Source organism: Musca autumnalis, unplaced genomic scaffold (genome assembly GCF_047663935.1).
Source record: "Musca autumnalis isolate F117 unplaced genomic scaffold, ASM4766393v1 scaffold_1, whole genome shotgun sequence".
Lineage (NCBI taxonomy): Eukaryota > Metazoa > Arthropoda > Insecta > Diptera > Muscidae > Musca > Musca autumnalis.
The window spans coordinates 105,954,188-105,975,814 of NW_027411644.1; the positions used below are offsets into that span (position 1 = coordinate 105,954,188).

General features: G+C 36.6%; 1 protein-coding gene across 1 annotated transcript in view; it reads right to left on the reverse strand.

Annotated features, from left to right (window-relative positions):
- Positions 1-374: 374 nt before the first annotated feature.
- The window catches only part of DCAF12 (DDB1 and CUL4 associated factor 12-like protein), a 398,057-nt gene continuing 376,804 nt past the window's right edge, over positions 375-21,627 (reverse strand). The window contains exon 7 of the mRNA XM_073987294.1: positions 375-385. The gene's annotated coding sequence lies outside the window, so the exon portion shown is untranslated. The remainder of the gene's footprint in view (positions 386-21,627) is intronic.

Below are 21,627 nucleotides of genomic sequence, written 5' to 3' on the forward strand. Positions count from 1 at the left end.
TAAGCCGGAAGTTGAGAATCTTATGAAAGTTCACAAAAAGTCGCTAGCCACCCACATTGTGCCTAAGGTCTGGAAAATGGGCAGGGTGGTCCCGCTACTGACGCCAATCAAATATGCAAGCGAAGGTGAATTCTAGAAACCGATTTTACTCTTGTTGCCAGTGGCAAAGACTGTTGTGGCTTTATTCCTCCCAGCATCAAAAATAGCTATACTGTTGCAGATCATCAACATGGGTTACGTAATTTGCACAGCTCTACAACAGCGCTGCCCGCTATCTAATAAGTCGGGGACTCAACCAGAGCGAGCCGTGTGATAGAACAGTGATGGTGGCGCTTGACTTATCAAAAGTCTCTGATACTGTCAAGCACGCTGTTTGAGGACATTAAGCAGTCTGCCCTCCGCCACAGTTTTAAATGTTGGATAATCAATCTTATGTGTGGACGCCACTCCTACGTGGAATTCCCCGTAGAGACAAATAGGGTAGAGTAATATCTCCGAAACCGTTTAACCTCTACTTTTCCTGCATTTCACCCCCTTCACACGGCATTGAGATTGTTACGTATACGGCGTCAAATACCTTCCGTAATCTATATATATAAATGAGCTTGGTGATAAGTGATTGACTGACTGACTGACTGACTCATCATCAACGCCCAGCCAAAACGGCTAAAGCTAGGAGCTTGAAATTTTACCAGTGGGTCACTGTTGATGCAAATGTGCGAGATAAGGCCGGGTTTTAGAAAATTCGTCCTGGAACCACAAAAAATAACAACAACAAAAATCCTTATTTTTCATTATCATTACGTACTTATTCACTTAGTTGGCCCTCTGCAAGACATGTGTCAAATTAACAATGCTATAACTTCATGATACCGTAAACGATCACACATAATTTCAAATTTTGTAGTTTACTTCTAGGCGCACTTATTTTATCGTAAACCACTAAATAATAGAAAGACAAGACATTTGTTATCTTCCATTGCAACAGATGTCGCAGTTGGTGATAATGATATAAACATCAATTACGCGAAAAATACAAACCGATCCTGATTTAGTTTTCACATAACAGGTGTCGCACAAAAGATTTTCATTCGTTAAAATACAGTTAGAAAAGATGATTACAAATGATGCATTTGTAAAAATTTTGATTTTCAATTTAAAATTAAAACAAAAATTCTTTCAATAAATGATGTTGGGTTTGTTGAACAAATGAGTTGCTGTTGAAGACAACATTAGGGGAATAAATTCAGAAATCGGCCAGAAATAACAACAACTAAAAACTGTATGGACCTCACTTTTTGGTAATAACTAAATGTTTGCAAACCAATGAAAGTGCAATAAAATTGTGCATATTACCACGATTTATTTGCAATTAAGAATTTTATCGTATATGGAGATGTACAGTCATAACTATTCAATTTCAAAATCTGTAATTTGAAGAAATCGCTAAATAATTAATGAAATCAATAATAGGCCCCAGGAATATAGGAATATAGGAATTTGGTATGGAAATCAAGGTTGGGAAGTGGTGCTTCTAAAAGGAAATGGTTTGCAAAATTACCAATCATGTGTACGAAAAGTACTAAATGGTACTAAATTTAGTACAATTTAGATTTGGGTGAACGTAAAGAGCTGGAAACCTGAAATTTGGAATTAAGGTTACTGTTGTAGTGTAGGATTGAGATGTGAGGGTAGTTTTGGAAATTCGTGCTTATGTGTACGAAAAGTACTAAATAGTACTAAATTTGGTACAATAGGAATTTGGGTGAACGGATAGAGCTGGAATCCTGATATTTGGAATTGAGATTACTGTTGGAGTGTAGGATTGAAGAACTTTTGGAAATTCGTACTTATGTGTATGAAAAGTACTAAATGGTACTAAATTTGATACAATGGGGATTTGGGTGAACGGATAATAGCTGGAATCTCGAAATTTGGAATTGAGATTACTGGTGGGGTGTAGGATTGAGGTAGTTTTGAAAATTCGTACTTATGGGTACGGAAAGTACTAAATGGTACTAAATTTAGTACAATTTGGATTTGAATGAACGGATAGAGCTGGAAACCTGAAATTTGGAATTAATATTACTGTTGAAGTGTAGGATTGAGATATGAGGGTGGTTTTGTAAATTAGTACTTATGTGTACGGAAAGTACTAAATGGAACTAACTAACTAACTAACTATAATGGGGATTTGGGTGAACGGATAGCGCTGGAATCTCTAAATTTGGAACTGAGATTACTGGTGGAGTTTAGTATTGTGGAAGTTTTGGAAATTCGTACATAGGGTACGAAAAATACTAAATAGCACTAAATTTGGTACAGTTTCGATTTGGGTGAACGGATAGAGCTTGATTCCTCAAATTTGGACTGAGGATCACTGATGAAGAGTAAGAAAGATGCTCCAAAGGGTTTTTGGAAACTTGAGTGTACGAAAAGTACTAAATGGTACTAAATTTAGTACAATTTGGATTTGGGTGAACGGATAGAGCTGGATTCCTGAAATTTGGAATTGATATTACTGTTGGAGTGTAGGACTGGGGAAGTTTTGGAAATTCTTACTTATGTGAATGAAAAGTACTAAATGGTACTAAATTTGGGACAATGGGGATTTGGGTGAACGGATATAGTTGGAATCTCGAAATTTGGAATTGAGATTACTGGTGGGGTGTAGAATTGAGGTAGTTTTGAAAATTCGTACTTATGGGTACGAAAAGTACTAAATGGTACTAAATTTAGTACAATTTGGATTTGGGTGAACGTATGTATGTAGCTGGAAACCTGAAATTTGGAATTAAGTGGTGGTTTTGGAAATTCGTACTTATGTGTTCGAAAAGTACTAAATTTGGTACAACAGGGATTCGAGTGAACGGACAGAGCTGGAATCCTGAAATTTGAAATTGAGATTACTGTTGGAGCATAGGATTGGGGAAATTTTGGAAATTCGTATTTATGTGTACGAAAAATACTAAATGGTACTAAATTTGTTACAATTTGGATTTGGGTGAACGGATAGAACTGGAATCCTGAATTTTAAGTATTTTAATTTTATTTATTTTAATTTAAAGTATGAATTTTTGTAAACGGAAAGAGTTAGAATTTGCAACCCGTTCGCGGTAGGCTGTAGAGGTAGAATTTGGATTTGGGTGACGGATAGTGTTTGAGTCCTGAAATTTGAAATTAGGATTACTATTGGAGTGTAGGACTGAGGTAGTAAGGGTACGAAAAGTACTAAGTGGTACTACCTGTGGTACAATTTGGATTTGGGGGAACGGATAGAGCTGGAATCCTGGAATTTGGTCAGACTGCTGTTGGAGTATAGGATTGAGATGGAAGTAGTTCTGAAATTCGTACTTATGGGTACGAAATTTACCAAATGGTACAACTTGGATTTGAGTGCACGGATAGCGCTGGAATCCTGTTATTTGGAATTATGGTTACTGTTGAAGTGAAGGATTAAGGTTGTTTTGGAAAATCGAATTGTACAGAATTTGGTATAATTTGTTTTTGTGTAAAGGGGTTTTTGAAATTCGTAGTAGAAAGTTACGAAAAGTGCTAAAGTGTACTTAATATGGAATCCATTGTATTAGGCAAACGCGAAGAGCTAGAAATCTGAAATTTTGAACGAATGGTCATTGATGGAGAGTTAGGAAGATGTACCAATGGGTATTTAGAAACTCGACCTATAAGTGTACGAAAAGTACTAAAAGTTTCTAAATTTGGTACCAATTGCATATTTTTAATGGATAATGCTAGAATCTTCAAATTTGGTATGGGAATCAAGGTTGGGAAATGGCGTTGAAATAAGGAAATGGTTTTGGAAGTTCGTATTTATGATTACGAGCAGTACTAAATTTGGATTTGGGTGAACGGATAGAGCTGGAATCCTAAAGTTTTGAATTAAGATTACTGTAGGGGTGTAGGATTGAGATAGTTTTGGAAATTCGTACCTTTGGGTACGAAAAGTACTAAATGGTACTAAATTTGGTACAATTTGGATTTGGATGAACGGATAGAGCTGGAATTCTGAAATTTGGAACTAAGATTACTGTCGGACAGTAGAATTGAGGTAGTTTTGGAAATTCGTACTTATGGGTACAGAAAGCACTAAATTCGGTACAATTTGAATTTTAGTAAACGGATAGTGTTGGAATTAGGAATTAAGATTACTGTAGGAGTGTAGTATTGAGGAAATTTTGAAAAGTCGTACGTATGGGTAAGAGAAGTACTAAATGGTACTAAATATGGTACAATATGGATTTGGGTGAACGGGTAGAGCTGGAATCCTGAAATTTTTGTTTGGGAAAGAAATGGTACTAAATTTGATACAATTTGGATTCGGGTGAATTAATAGAGCTGGAATCCTGAAATTTGGAATTACGATTACAGTCGAAGAGTAGGATTCAGATTGTTTTGAAAAAGCAAACTTATGGTTACGAAAAGCACTAAATGGTACTAAATTTAGTACAATTTGTATGTAGGTGAACGGATAGAGGTGGAATCCTGCAATTTGAAAGTATGATTATTGTACCCCTGTTGCGTTGAGGATGTTTTGAAAATTGGTACGAAAATTATAAATTGTTCTAAATTTAGTACAATTTTAATTTGGTTTAACGGATAGAGTTTGAATCCTGAAATTTTGAAGTAAGATTACTACTAAAGTGAAGGATTGAGGTAGTTTTGGAAAATCTTACTTATGGGAACGAAGAGTTCGACTTGATACTAAGTTTGGTACAATTTGGAATTGGACGAACGGATACAGCTGGAATCTTGAGATCTGTAATTATTATGGAATTTACTGTAATTATTTTGTATTAATGTTCGTGTATGGCTGAGATATGTCGTCGAAATACGTACCATAAGTATACGAAAATTACTTAATGGTACTCAATTTGTTTTTGGGTGTAGGGACAGTGCTGGAATTTTTATTTTTTGGAGTTAGGGTGTGTATTGGTGTGCAACGTTGATCTCGCTGTTAATGTGTAAGGGTGAGATACGGCTGATCTTTTTGAAAATCGAACTTAAGGGGTACGTACAGTACCAAGATAAAAATAAATATTTATTAAAATTGGTATTAGTGCGACCAAATTTTCAGTGTTTGTCATTTCCATATTATATATTGTTTATTTGTTTTTTTATATCCTTTCCGCATACGAAGTAGCGGGCATTTTGCTAGTGTTATTCATAAAAGGCTGAACTCTTATTTGATCGATCTAACTAACTTTACCACAAGAGAAATATGAAATTCTCCGCTAGCAAGTAAATCTACGGCCGCTCTGTTCACAACATGGACTGTGGAGATGAACACAGAGTTGTATGTCCAGGTCGATGGCAACAGACCACTAACTACCTATCTGCGACAAGCTGAGATGTGGGAACAAGTTCCTCAAGTCCCTAGCCGGCAGCACTTGGGGTGAAGACAATGAAACCTTGTTGGTCACATATAACGCGATATGTCGGTCTGTGGTAAGATATGCGGTGTTAGTGTGGTTGGCGAATATACATACATACATATGTGCAACGCGATGGAACACTATTCAAGCCTGCCAGAACGCCGCCCTGTAAACTGCAACAGGGTGCTGCATCATATCATCAGTAGACATTCTGCGTGAGGAGTCCAATATTCTTTTAGTATTATTACTTGATCGTGTTGTACCGTGAGAATAGGACCCCCACCCAGGCAATTCGGAAGGGATCTTCATGATCCATAAAGATACGTTATAACAGAGAACTGCTAGATTAGGAAGAATATCAAGCAGGTTTGGATAAAATTCGCACAGATCCGTTCCCGGATTACATCCCCAAATACCGCAGCTAAGGAGCGTCAGCTGCCTGCCACACAAGGATTCATGATACCGTGCAAACTATCCGCTCAGCATTCGGCACAGACCCGCACGATACACTGCACATTTTCAACTGCCCTGCCAAGCCTACTCAGCTAATTCCAGTAGATCTGTTGTCACATCTGATCGAAACAGCCACATTCCTACAACTGGAGATAAACACAGAGCCAGATTAAACAGGAAAAGTAGCATACAAACATATAAAATACTGTTACAACAACATAGGTCCATGTTTTGCAATATAACGGTATCACGCGATTGCCGGGATTTTGCGATTTTATCTAAATTTTTTGGCCGAAATAGAGATCATTTAACATTTGAGGTTCTTAGTGGCCATTATACTTCTACACCAAAAATTGTCAATATAGGTCCATGTTTTGGTATATACCCGATATAACGGTACCAACCGATTTTCGGAAGTTTAAGGATTATAGACGAACTATCTGTAATTTATCATTTGAGGTTCTTAGTGGTCACAAAACATCTCCACCGAAAATTGTTGACAGAGGTCAATGTTTTGGTATAGCCCCCATTTAACAGTACCTTTCGATTTTCGATATGTTGAGTATTTTATCTACAGTATTTAACCGAACTACCAGTAATTTGACGCATGAGTTTCCCAGTGGTCACACTAAAAATTGTCAATATAGGTTTTATGTTTTATTTTATCTTATTTCAAATATTTATTATAATAAACAATTACAATAAAATTATATTAAAACAAGTAAGAAAAGTCTATAGTCGGACGGAGCCGACCATGGGATACCCTATACCACTATCTCTGGACAATCGCTCGCCACGGAACATCTTTTCAATGATTGTGAAAATTTAATTATCAAATATAAGAGATGTAATGTATAATACTTATGACCAAAACCAAAAAGTTATCTGGCATGACAAAGACATTTTTGTAGAAGGAAAGGAAAATTTAGTTCACACAAATTAAAATGTAATGACACCCACTTATGTAGTACTACTACTTCCGTTGTTTAACCGCTTCGTTATTGAAATTTTTACCAATTTCACACAAAAGTTTCAGTCCATTTAACCCGCTAAGTATTATCTAATCTTCACGTTGGTTTGCACGCTTCTTCTTCATCATAAACTCAAACTTTGTTTAAAATTTTGCGGGTTATTATTTTGACCTACAGAGCCGCTACAAAATTGGTTACAATTTAGTTTTTGGTCCATTTCATACCCTGAACATTTCACAATCATCACCAAAAACTAATCATTTCTATTCTGGCCCGAACCCAATATCCTCAAAAAATTTGTTACAATCGGTCCATAATTGCGGCTTGTTTACAATATTTAATGGACGGACAAACATCGCTAAGTCGCTTTATCTCGTCGAGATATGAATTTTGGCATACCAAATAAGGGGTCTACGACGAATATTTCGTGGTGTTACATAAACTTTTGGAGAGACAAGAACCCATTATATATTAGGCAGTAGGCCCGTTATCTAGCACTTTATTGCAATTAACATCAGAGGAAAGGTCAGTAGTTTTTTCCCATATGTAGGCTACTTTGCGAAATATATATGTCCTCAAGGAATTAAAATATCGACCAAAAATAAAATTTTTATATTTTTCATACAAATGTAATGGTCCATTTCACCCGCTAAAGAATATCAGATCATCATTCAAAATTGTAGGCATCTTTTTCGACCTATAATCTTACCCGGTGCAAAATTTCGTGACTATTGATGTATAATTGCGACTTCTAGCGAGTTTATTATTGCACTACAAACAAATAACGGAATATATTAGGCTGTAACTCTGTTATCTGATCATGCACACCAACATAATTGGCATCAATTGAAAGGTCAAGCGTTCCACTTTCATGTATATCTCACTTGTCCGGAATGTCACTTCCAGGAATTAAGATATAAGCTGTATATTAAAAATTTTCACAATTTTCACACAAAAGTTTTGGTCCATTTAACCCTCTAAATATTATCCGATCGCCATCTTAAATTGCAAGCTTCGCCTTTGTGATATACTCTTACCTTATTTAAAATTACGCGTTGATCGGACTATTATTGAGACCTACAGAGCCGCTAGAAAATTGCATAAATATTGTGTTTTTGGTCCATTTCACCCGCTAAATATTTCACGATCATCACCAATAAGAATAGGGATCTATTCTGATCTGAACCCGACCTCCATACAAAATTTCGTGACGATCGGTCCATAATTGCGGCCTGGAGCGTGTTTACAATTTATAATGGACAGACGGACGGACGGACGGACGGACGGACAGACACACATCTCAAAATCGCTTTATCTCGCCGAGATATGAAGATTGGTATACCACATTGGGGGTCTCCGACGAATATTTCGCGGTGTTACATGAATTTTTACCAAAACAAACTTATAATACCCTTTTCCACATTGTGGTATAGGGTATAAATAGCACTAGCATCTAAGGCTATCGGCTAAAATGTAGGTCTATGTATTTTCGATATTTTGAGGATTTGTGCTGCATTTTTGTACCTGTAATTTAACATTTGAGGTTTCCAGCGGTCACAAAATATACCAAAAATTGTTAACATAGGTCCAACACGGCAAGCCAATGACATGCTCTTGTTGCAGTACTTGCTCGTGTGTTACCGCCAGAGTCATCATATGGTGGATACATTGATGTCAACGCCTGCACGTTGTCGTAACAACAGAGAATAACGAATTCAAATGAGAGTTATGTCAGCCGTTGTTTAACAAAGGGACATTATTATCCCATCAATTCTCTCTCATTTATTTTGGACACCAATGATTTGAATAGAATTCGAACAGATGCAGTCGCAGATGCCATAAACAGCTATCGTGTGAATGCGGTTCTCGGAGTACATCATCCACCTATTGCAGCTGAAGAACGTCAGCTGACAGACAAATCAGAGTAGGTTTAGCTCAACTACGTTCAGGACGGTGCAGCCGTCCAAATTCCTATAGGGTGAGGATTAATGACGCCATGCATAACATATGCCAAGCATGCGGTACAACCTCGTGCTTTATTAATACAACCAATTAAAGCAGCCACATTCCTAGACCTGCACCGAGCCATAGCCGGGTTAAACAGAAAAACTCTGTATTTTAAATTAAATTTGTCAATCCGTATGTGACACATGGAAATATTAGTCGGAGACCCTATAAACTATATATATATTTTTGATCAGCATACAATTTTAAGTCGACTTAACAATATCCATCTGTCCGTTAGTCTACTTGTTGAAATCAAGACACAGCTCGCAATATATATCAGACTAGCAAAATGCCCGCTACTTCGTATGCGGAAGGGATATAAAAAAACAAATAAACAATATATAATATGGAAATGACAAACACTGAAAATTTGGTCGCACTAATACCAATTTTAATAAATATTTATTTTTATCTTTGTACTGTACGTACCCCTTAAGTTCGATTTTCAAAAAGATCAGCCATATCTCACCCTTACACATTAACAGCGAGATCAACGTTGCACACCAATACACACCCTAACTCCAAAAAATAAAAATTCCAGCACTGTCCCTACACCCAAAAACAAATTGAGTACCATTAAGTAATTTTCGTATACTTATGGTACGTATTTCGACGACATATCTCAGCCATACACGGACATTAATACAAAATAATTACAGTAAATTCCATAATAATTACAGATCTCAAGATTCCAGCTGTATCCGTTCGTCCAATTCCAAATTGTACCAAACTTAGTATCAAGTCGAACTCTTCGTTCCCATAAGTAAGATTTTCCAAAACTACCTCAATCCTTCACTTTAGTAGTAATCTTACTTCAAAATTTCAGGATTCAAACTCTATCCGTTAAACCAAATTAAAATTGTACTAAATTTAGAACAATTTATAATTTTCGTACCAATTTTCAAAACATCCTCAACGCAACAGGGCTACAATAATCATACTTTCAAATTGCAGGATTCCACCGCTATCCGTTCACCTACATACAAATTGTACTAAATTTAGTACCACTTAGTGCTTTTCGTAACCATAAGTTTGCTTTTTCAAAACAATCTGAATCCTACTCTTCGACTGTAATCGTAATTCCAAATTTCAGGATTCCAGCTCTATTAATTCACCCGAATCCAAATTGTATCAAATTTAGTACCATTTCTTTCCCAAACAAAAATTTCAGGATTCCAGCTCTACCCGTTCACCCAAATCCATATTGTACCATATTTAGTACCATTTAGTACTTCTCTTACCCATACGTACGACTTTTCAAAATTTCCTCAATACTACACTCCTACAGTAATCTTAATTCCTAATTCCAACACTATCCGTTTACTAAAATTCAAATTGTACCGAATTTAGTGCTTTCTGTACCCATAAGTACGAATTTCCAAAACTACCTCAATTCTACTGTCCGACAGTAATCTTAGTTCCAAATTTCAGAATTCCAGCTCTATCCGTTCATCCAAATCCAAATTGTACCAAATTTAGTACCATTTAGTACTTTTCGTACCCAAAGGTACGAATTTCCAAAACTATCTCAATCCTACACCCCTACAGTAATCTTAATTCAAAACTTTAGGATTCCAGCTCTATCCGTTCACCCAAATCCAAATTTAGTACTGCTCGTAATCATAAATACGAACTTCCAAAACCATTTCCTTATTTCAACGCCATTTCCCAACCTTGATTCCCATACCAAATTTGAAGATTCTAGCATTATCCATTAAAAATATGCAATTGGTACCAAATTTAGAAACTTTTAGTACTTTTCGTACACTTATAGGTCGAGTTTCTAAATACCCATTGGTACATCTTCCTAACTCTCCATCAATGACCATTCGTTCAAAATTTCAGATTTCTAGCTCTTCGCGTTTGCCTAATACAATGGATTCCATATTAAGTACACTTTAGCACTTTTCGTAACTTTCTACTACGAATTTCAAAAACCCCTTTACACAAAAACAAATTATACCAAATTCTGTACAATTCGATTTTCCAAAACAACCTTAATCCTTCACTTCAACAGTAACCATAATTCCAAATAACAGGATTCCAGCGCTATCCGTGCACTCAAATCCAAGTTGTACCATTTGGTAAATTTCGTACCCATAAGTACGAATTTCAGAACTACTTCCATCTCAATCCTATACTCCAACAGCAGTCTGACCAAATTCCAGGATTCCAGCTCTATCCGTTCCCCCAAATCCAAATTGTACCACAGGTAGTACCACTTAGTAATTTTCGTACCCTTACTACCTCAGTCCTACACTCCAATAGTAATCCTAATTTCAAATTTCAGGACTCAAACACTATCCGTCACCCAAATCCAAATTCTACCTCTACAGCCTACCGCGAACGGGTTGCAAATTCTAACTCTTTCCGTTTACAAAAATTCATACTTTAAATTAAAATAAATAAAATTAAAATACTTAAAATTCAGGATTCCAGTTCTATCCGTTCACCCAAATCCAAATTGTAACAAATTTAGTACCATTTAGTATTTTTCGTACACATAAATACGAATTTCCAAAATTTCCCCAATCCTATGCTCCAACAGTAATCTCAATTTCAAATTTCAGGATTCCAGCTCTGTCCGTTCACTCGAATCCCTGTTGTACCAACTTTAGTACTTTTCGAACACATAAGTACGAATTTCCAAAACCACCACTTAATTCCAAATTTCAGGTTTCCAGCTACATACATACGTTCACCCAAATCCAAATTGTACTAAATTTAGTACCATTTAGTACTTTTCGTACCCATAAGTACGAATTTTCAAAACTACCTCAATTCTACACCCCACCAGTAATCTCAATTCCAAATTTCGAGATTCCAACTATATCCGTTCACCCAAATCCCCATTGTCCCAAATTTAGTACCATTTAGTACTTTTCATTCACATAAGTAAGAATTTCCAAAACTTCCCCAGTCCTACACTCCAACAGTAATATCAATTCCAAATTTCAGGAATCCAGCTCTATCCGTTCACCCAAATCCAAATTGTACTAAATTTAGTACCATTTAGTACTTTTCGTACACTCAAGTTTCCAAAAACCCTTTGGAGCATCTTTCTTACTCTTCATCAGTGATCCTCAGTCCAAATTTGAGGAATCAAGCTCTATCCGTTCACCCAAATCGAAACTGTACCAAATTTAGTGCTATTTAGTATTTTTCGTACCCTATGTACGAATTTCCAAAACTTCCACAATACTAAACTCCACCAGTAATCTCAGTTCCAAATTTAGAGATTCCAGCGCTATCCGTTCACCCAAATCCCCATTATACAAAATTTAGTTCCATTTAGTACTTTCCGTACACATAAGTACTAATTTACAAAACCACCCTCATATCTCAATCCTACACTTCAACAGTAATATTAATTCCAAATTTCAGGTTTCCAGCTCTATCCGTTCATTCAAATCCAAATTGTACTAAATTTAGTACCATTTAGTACTTTCCGTACCCATAAGTACGAATTTTCAAAACTACCTCAATCCTACACCCCACCAGTAATCTCAATTCCAAATTTCGAGATTCCAGCTATTATCCATTCACCCAAATCCCCATTGTATCAAATTTAGTACCATTTAGTACTTTTCATACACATAAGTACGAATTTCCAAAAGTTCTTCAATCCTACACTCCAACAGTAATCTCAATTCCAAATATCAGGATTCCAGCTCTATCCGTTCACCCAAATTCCTATTGTACCAAATTTAGTACTATTTAGTACTTTTCGTACACATAAGCACGAATTTCCAAAACTACCCTCACATCTCAATCCTACACTACAACAGTAACCTTAATTCCAAATTTCAGGTTTCCAGCTCTTTACGTTCACCCAAATCTAAATTGTACTAAATTTAGTACCATTTAGTACTTTTCGTACACATGATTGGTAATTTTGCAAACCATTTCCTTTTAGAAGCACCACTTCCCAACCTTGATTTCCATACCAAATTCCTATATTCCTATATTCCTGGGGCCTATTATTGATTTCATTAATTATTTAGCGATTTCTTCAAATTACAGATTTTGAAATTGAATAGTTATGACTGTACATCTCCATATACGATAAAATTCTTAATTGCAAATAAATCGTGGTAATATGCACAATTTTATTGCACTTTCATTGGTTTGCAAACATTTAGTTATTACCAAAAAGTGAGGTCCATACAGTTTTTAGTTGTTGTTATTTCTGGCCGATTTCTGAATTTATTCCCCTAATGTTGTCTTCAACAGCAACTCATTTGTTCAACAAACCCAACATCATTTATTGAAAGAATTTTTGTTTTAATTTTAAATTGAAAATCAAAATTTTTACAAATGCATCATTTGTAATCATCTTTTCTAACTGTATTTTAACGAATGAAAATCTTTTGTGCGACACCTGTTATGTGAAAACTAAATCAGGATCGGTTTGTATTTTTCGCGTAATTGATGTTTATATCATTATCACCAACTGCGACATCTGTTGCAATGGAAGATAACAAATGTCTTGTCTTTCTATTATTTAGTGGTTTACGATAAAATAAGTGCGCCTAGAAGTAAACTACAAAATTTGAAATTATGTGTGATCGTTTACGGTATCATGAAGTTATAGCATTGTTAATTTGACACATGTCTTGCAGAGGGCCAACTAAGGCCGCCATCAGACAATCTGCTTTTTCACATGTATGTTGTCACTTTGGGCGTACTAATATACAGAACAGCTGATGTCATACATGTGAAAAAGCAGATGGTCTGATGGCGGCCTAAGTGAATAAGTACGTAATGATAATGAAAAATAAGGATTTTTGTTGTTGTTATTTTTTGTGGTTCCAGGACGAATTTTCTAAAACCCGGCCTTATCTCGCACATTTGCATCAACAGTGACCCACTGGTAAAATTTCAAGCTCCTAGCTTTAGCCGTTTTGGCTGGGCGTTGATGATGAGTCAGTCAGTCAGTCAATCACTTATCACCAAGCTCTTTTATATATATAGAAGATAAAGCTTTACAATTTGGCACATTAGTTTCGATTACTCCTCGGATGTTTGGTATTGTACCTCCCGATTTTCGGAATTTTAAAGGTTGTGAACTCACTATCGCACCGAAATGCCTGAAATTTGATATTAAGTCTTCGTTGGGTGTATAAAACCTCCCACCTGAAACTTGTGGGTATAGGTCCCATAGAAGGTTGTGACCCAAACTATCGCACTGAAATTTGGTATTTAGTCTTCGTTTTGGGTGGGAACATTCAAACTGAAATGTGTAGGTATAGGTCAACGTCCTCATATAGCTCTCATAGAACAGTACTCCGGATTTTCGTTATTTTGAAGGTTATGGGCCCAATATGAAACCGAAATGGCTGAAATTTGGTATTTAGTCTCCGTTGGTGTAGGCCTACGTCTTCATATAACCCCCATAGAACGGAACCTGTCGATTTTCAATATTTTAAAGGTTGTGGCATCGCTATAGCACTGAAATCGCTGAAATTCGGTATTAGGTATTCGAAAGGGGTGAAGAACTTTCAACCAGAAATTTGTCGTATATATATGTCCACGTCTTCATATAGCCCCCATAAAACGATACCTCCCGATTTTCGGTAATTTAAAGGTTGTGACCTCAATATCGCACCACAATGTCTGAAATTTAGTATGTACTCTTCGTTGGGGGTATAGAATTTACTACCTCAAATTTTTTGTTGTATATCCACGTCTTCATATTGTCCCCATAGAACGGTACCTGCCGATGTTCGGTATTTTAAAGGTTGTGACCACACTATCGCTACGAAATTGGGTATTTGGTCTTCGTTGGGGGTAAGAAACATTCAACCTAAAATTTGTAGGTATAGGTCCACGTCTTCATATAACCCTCATAGAACGTTACCTCCCGATTTTCGGTATTTTGAAGATAGTGGCCTTAACATCCTACCGAAAAGGCTGAATTTGAGTATTTAGTCTTCGTTGGGGGTATAAAGTTTTTCACCTGAAATTTGTCGAAATAGGTCACCGTCTTCATATAGTCCCCATAGAACGGTACCTCCCGATTTTCACATCCAACCAAAATGGCTGATATTTAACATTTAGTCTTCGTTTGGGGTATAAACTTTTCCAACTGAAGTTTGTCGGTATAGGCGCCTTCGTATAGCCTCTATAGAACGGAACCTGTCGATTTTCGGAATTTTGAAGGTTTTAGCTTCATTATCTAACCGAAATGTCTGAAATTTAGTAGTACGGGTTTTCAGATTGAACAGTACTACGATACCGCTAGACGCAAAGTCTGTTAAAAGAATAGTCTACTGTAGCGACTGTATCTTTTTTTATACCCTCCACCATATGGAGGGTATAATTAAATTTGTCATTCCGTTTGTAACACATCGAAATATTCGTAGGAGACCCTATAAATATATTATTATTATATAATATATTATTGATCAGCATAAAATTCTATGTCGATTTGACCATGTCCGTCTGTCCGTCCGTCCGTCCGTCCGTCAGTCCGTCCGTCTGTCTGTTGAAATCAAGATACAGCTCGCAATTTTAAAGATAGAGACTCAAAATTTGGTACAGAAGTTTTTATTACTTGCAGGATGGTTGGTATTGAAAATGGGATATATCGGTCCACGTTTTGATATAGCCCCCATAGAACGGTACCTCCCGATTTTCGGTATTTTTAAGGTTTTAGCTTCATTATAATACCAAAATGGCTGAAATTTGGTACGTAGTCTTCTTTAGGGGTATAAAACTTTCCTCCAGAATTTTGTCGGTATCGGTCCACACCTTCATATAGCCCGAAAGAACGGTACCTCCTGATTTTCGGTATTTTTAAGGTTTTAGCCTCATTATCCTACCAAAATGGCTGAAATTTGGTACGTAGTCTTCTTTAGGGGTATAAAACTTTCCCCCAGCATTTTGTCGGTATCGGTTCACACCTTCATATAGCCCCCATAGAACGGTACCTCCCGATTTTCGGTATTTTGAAGGTTTTAGCTTCTTTATCCTATCAAAATGGCTGAAATTTGGTACGTAGTCTTCTTTTGGGGTATAAAACTTTGCCCCAGAATTTTGTCGGTATTGGTCCACACCTTCATATAGCCCCCATAGAACGGTACCTCCCGATTTTCGGTATTTTGAAGGTTTTAGATTCATTATCACACCTAAATGGCTGAAATTTGGTACTTAGTCTACGTTGGTAGTATAAAACTTTCCCCCAGAACTTTGTCGGTATCGGTCCATGCCTTCATATATAGCCCCCCATAGAACGGTACCTCCCGATGTTCGGTATTTTGAACGTTGTGGCCTCAATATTCCACCGAAATGGCTGAAATTTGGTACGTAGTCTTCTTTAGAGGTATAAAACTTTCCTCCAGAATTTTGTCGGTATCGGTCCACACCTTCATATAGCCCCCATAGAACGGTACCTCCCGATTTTCGGTATTTTTAAGGTTTTAGCCTCATTATCCTACCAAAATGGCTGAAATTTGGTACGTAGTCTTCTTTAGGGGTATGAAACTTTCCCCCATAATTTTGTCGGTATTGGTCCACACCTTCATATAGCCCCCATACAACAGTACCTCCCGATTTTCGGTATTTTGAAGGTTTTAGATTCATTATCACACCGAAATGGCTGAAATTTGGTACTTAGTCTACGTTGGTGGTACAAAACTTTACCCCAGCATTTTGTCGGTATCGGTCCATGCCTTCATATAGCCCCCATACCTCTCGATTTTCGGTATTTTGAACGTTGTGGCCTCAATATTCCACCGAAATGGCTGAAATTTGGTATTTAGACTTCGTTGGGGTACTCAAACTTCCCCTTTAAATTTGTCGGTATAGGTCCACGCCTTCATATAGCCCCCATGGAAAGGCACCTCCCGATTTTTCGTATTTTGAAGGTTGTGTCTTCAATATTCCACCAAAATGGCTGAAATTTGGTATTTAGTCTTCAATATGATATAAAACTGTTCGCAAGAAATATGTCTGTACAGGTCCACGCTTTCATATTGCCCCATTTCTGACTAAAATTCGTCGGTATAGGTCCACGTTTCGATTAGCCCCCATAGAACGGTACCTCCCGATTTTCGTAATACTGAAGATTGTGACGTCAATATCCAACCGAAATGGCTGAAATTCGTTATTTCGTCTTCCAAGAGTTATAAAATATTCCAGAAGAGTATTATCAGTATAGGTCCACGTCTTCCTATATCCCCATAGAAGCGTACTTCTTGATTTTCGGTATTTTTTAAGTTTTAGCCACATTCTCTTACCGAAATATAGGATATTTGGTATTTAGTCTTCTTTGAGCCTAAAAACTGTCCGTCAGAAATTTGTCGGTATATATCGACGTTTTGAAATAGCCCCCATAGAATGGTGCCTCACATTGTTTTACTGAAATTGCTGAAATTTTCATACACGAAAGGAAACTAATTATTCCATTTTACTTCAATACAAATTGTGGTGGAGGGTTTAACAAGTTCGGCCCTGCCGAACTTAACCCGTTCTTACTTGTTAAATTAATTTCTCGTTAGAATCGAGCTTAATGACCACTGATTTTTGCAAGGGAAAAAGGAAAACCGAAGATTCGAACCCACACAATCACCACTATGTGACATGTTTCGCCTTTGGAAGAGGCTCATCAGACGTATCGGCTGTGGAGCGGTTTCGTTATCATCTAACTTTTCCTCTTTCAAATGCAATTTGTTGATTCATTATATGGCATTAGGCATTTTTAAGATGTTAGCTATATTTGTAATCAAACTAGCTGAAATTTGACATTGAGGTTCTTTGTAATCACAAAACTTATTCACTATAATTGCCAATATACGACCATGTTTTGGTATAGGTCCCATATAGCGGAACTACTCAAAAGTTGACATTTGAGTTTCCCTGCGGTCACGAAACTTTTCCACTAAAAATTGTCAACACAGGTCCATGATTTGGTAAAGGCCCTATATCCTCCAGATTTTAGGTATTTTGTTTCTCGTATGAGCCCTACACCGCCCGCATACAAACATACATCACATATGCTCATTTTAAATCACAACAATAAGTTTTATGTCTATCTACCAGCTTCCATTCCTGTTTCTGTTAACATTTTGTTATTTTATGCCACTAGAAAAGAATTAAATTTTATTATTGTTATAATATTTTTCTTCTGTGCGGCAAGAAATAAAAAAACAGCTTGCCACTTTCGCAGCTACTCTCCCCCATCCTGTTCTGCATTAAAATTAACAATTTCCCTAGAACGCAAAACTAGATATTCATATTTATTATGTTGATCCTTTGATGTTGTCTATGATATCATGGATGTGCATACATACTTATATATGGATAGCATGCACACATACATACATATCTACATACAACATGTGTATTCATTTTTTTTATCACAAATCCTTATTTGGTATTTTGTAATATTCTCGTGCCACTTTGAAGTGTCGTCAATTGGTGTCAGTGACAGAGTTCAAGTGAATAAAGAGATGAGGAATAAAAAAGACAATGGGGAGTAAAATCGTTTGCTGGTTGCTCGTTGTTTTCTTTTATAGCCTTGAATATCTTCTGTTTAGGGGGATTACTGTAAATTCCTTTCAATAAGGCGCGTGTACACGATTTACATACTTTTGTAATGTGAGCGGAGAACGAATGTAAACAATATTGATTATATATTTGTGTGTGTAGTAAATCTTAAGCAATGAAAATGAAAAGTGGGGATAAAGGAATAATATATGTATGTATGTATATATCATCACCGATGGTATATTCAGTCTTCCTGAGGTAATATCCGATAGCCTGATGCTCATAGACTTCGTGGCTTTGAAGTACCAATACCAGATTTAATATCCTGACGTACACAAAGCTTTTTGGTTCTCGCCAGATCTAGCAACCAGAAATCAGATTAAACATGTTGTGACTGACACTCATTGTAGGGCTTACTTCGATAGTGCGACTGTAATTATTTTGGCTCAGTTTGCTTTGAGTCATCGTTAAAAGAAATGATGATCCGTGAAAAGCTTATGCACTGTGTAGTGATGTTGGGTATCACAAGGTCGACCGAGTCCTTTATCCTTTAATTTTTGTCACTTATTTTCCTTTTTATTTTGTTCATTCAACAATTTACGCTAATTTGGTCAGTTAATTGGAAAAGGTAATTTCCTAATTAGCATCCAAGCATAACAACCCATAAAAGTACAGCAAAATTAACTTGAATGGCGCCTTATTTACATAGAACGTCACGCCATTACCTAAACGGTCTTTTTTGATTGTAGTGTTTTCTTTTTGATAACATCAAGGTAAATTGTCAACATCTTATCTGTCACTACCACATGGTAGCAAGGTGTGAGACCTTTAACAGTTGGTTGTCATTTTTTTTGTGAATTTTTAATATTATCTTAATCACCTTTTGACATAAGTTTTGCACAAAAGAACATTTAAATAGTATATAAAGTACTAGTACACTATAAGGAAGCGTTATGTCGGAAGTTTTGCAAATGTTTATAATTACTGGATAACAGCGAGAGTCTGTCATTATGACGTTAGTTATATTGCCAGCACACAAGAGATAAGAATTGGAACGTGGTTTAAAGAAATTATTAAATTTGTCATTATAAACGCCGAACAACTGTCGTTAGTGAATAAATTATAAACGGGATATATGTAGCATCAAAATTAGTTAACACTGAATAGAGGACTTCAGATATTTCGGCGTAATATGCGGCAAAAACCTTTAAAATACAGAAAATCGGTCCTGGTTATACTAAAGGTGGACATGGGAATTTTATAGCTCAAAGGAAAAATAAATACTAAATATTAGCTCCTTCGGTGTGATGAGGCTAAAACATTGAAAATACCAAATATCGTGGACTTGCATTGACAAATTTCTGAGGGAAAATTGTGTAGCCTCTAGGGTTTTGGGTTTTCCCAGTTTTTATCATTCCCTGGAAACGGGAATCAACAAATCGCCATTCCCGGGAATCCGGGATTTCGCGGGAAATTTTAAAATACGAGAGTGGATCAATATTTCCGTTAATTTTTTATCTTCCTATAGTAACTTATATGAAATACAATTGTTTCAAAGAGTTGCGGGCTCAAAAAAAATGACACGTTTTCGCTCTATCGATTAAAAACGGAAAAATATGGAAAAATGCACAATGTTGCCCGGATTTTGCACACACTGACCATTTTCATTATTCAAAGCTAATGAAATCGCTCTATGGAAAGTGGAAAGATCAGAAATTCCAATTTTATGGACCTCGAAAATCGTATGTTTTATTCTTATGCTAGAAGATTGCTTGAAACAAGTAAGAAAGTATCAGTCAGCTGTGCCGACTGAGATATACCCTCAGCCTCGGACCTAAAGAAAAGAAGCAAACACAATACTTCTGACGTTTCTAGGGGCTTTTTGAGTTTTTGAGCCAATTTCTTAGGAAGTATGGATATTCCCCGGAAAAATTGTACCGTTTTAACTAGGGCCGCACACAAAACATGTTGCCAACATTTAAAAAAGAGAGTGTGGGAGATTTCTCCCTTCGACGGTTATCTTACGTACTACACAATGTAGTTGGTATCGGCAGGCTTTTTTTTGAGATTTTGGGCCTTTACCTCAGGAAGAGTGGACTTGCCCTCCCAAAAAAGTTGCGCCGTCGTAACAGGGCCTACAAGTAGAACTTTTTGGAAATAATTTCAAAACTATTGGAGATGAGCTGTTAAACTGCACCTTTCCTAAATTTTGTGTTCGAGGTACCCGAAGGGCTGGACCAACCTGATACATGACTAGATGAAATAATAATTATACCCTACACCACTATGTGGGGAGGGTATTATAAGTTGGTTTTGGCCAAAAAGTTTGTAACGCATCGAAATAATGGTAGAAACGAAACGTAGACCCATACTTATATATACCAAAATGAATGTCTCGACAAGCTGAGTTGATCTGGCTATGTGTGTCCGCCCGTCAGTCCGTCCGTCCGTCTGTCCGTCTGTCCATCTAAACCTTGTAATCACGCTACAGGTCGCAATTTTGATCGGATCGTCACGAAATTTCGGATGTTGATGGGGTTCCTGGAGGGGAAGAAGCCTATTGATTTTGGTGATGGTCGGATAATATTTAGGGGTCGGAATGGGCAAAAAACTTATGTTGATAAAAAGACAACGTTTTCTTCCAAAGCGAATATCTCAGTTTCTGTATGAGGTATACCAAAAGTACAACCTGACAATGAAAGTAGAAAATATCACCTTTCTAAAGTAGGTTCTCGTAGGTGATCAAACAACGAAGATATCACAATAGTCGAAAATAAAACCCAAATTTTCAGTTTTGCGATTTTAATTATAATGACGAATATCACAACTTTGGTTAGAGACTTTCCTAAAGCAAAGCCTGCCCATGAAAGTAGAAGATTCCATTTTTACAATGTTGTCAACTAGGTCGGCGTAGGTGACCAAATAACGGAGATATCGCAATAGTCGGTAATACATCCCATTTATCCATTTTTTTTGGAAATCACGCTACAGGTCACAATTTTGACAATAGGAAAAAGCCTATTGATTTTGGTGATGGTCGCATAATATTTACGGGTCGTAATGGGCAAAAAACTTATTTGGATAAAAAGACAAGGTTTTTTCCAAAGCGAATATCTCAGCTTCCATATGGGGTATACCAAAATCAAAACCTGACAATGAAAGTAAAAAATATCACCTTTCTAATGATGTAAAGTAGGTTCTTGTAGGTGATCAAACAAACAAGATATCACAATAGTCGCAAATAAAACCCAACTTTTAATTTTTGCGATTTTAATAATAATGACGGATATCACACCTTTGGTTGGGGACCATCT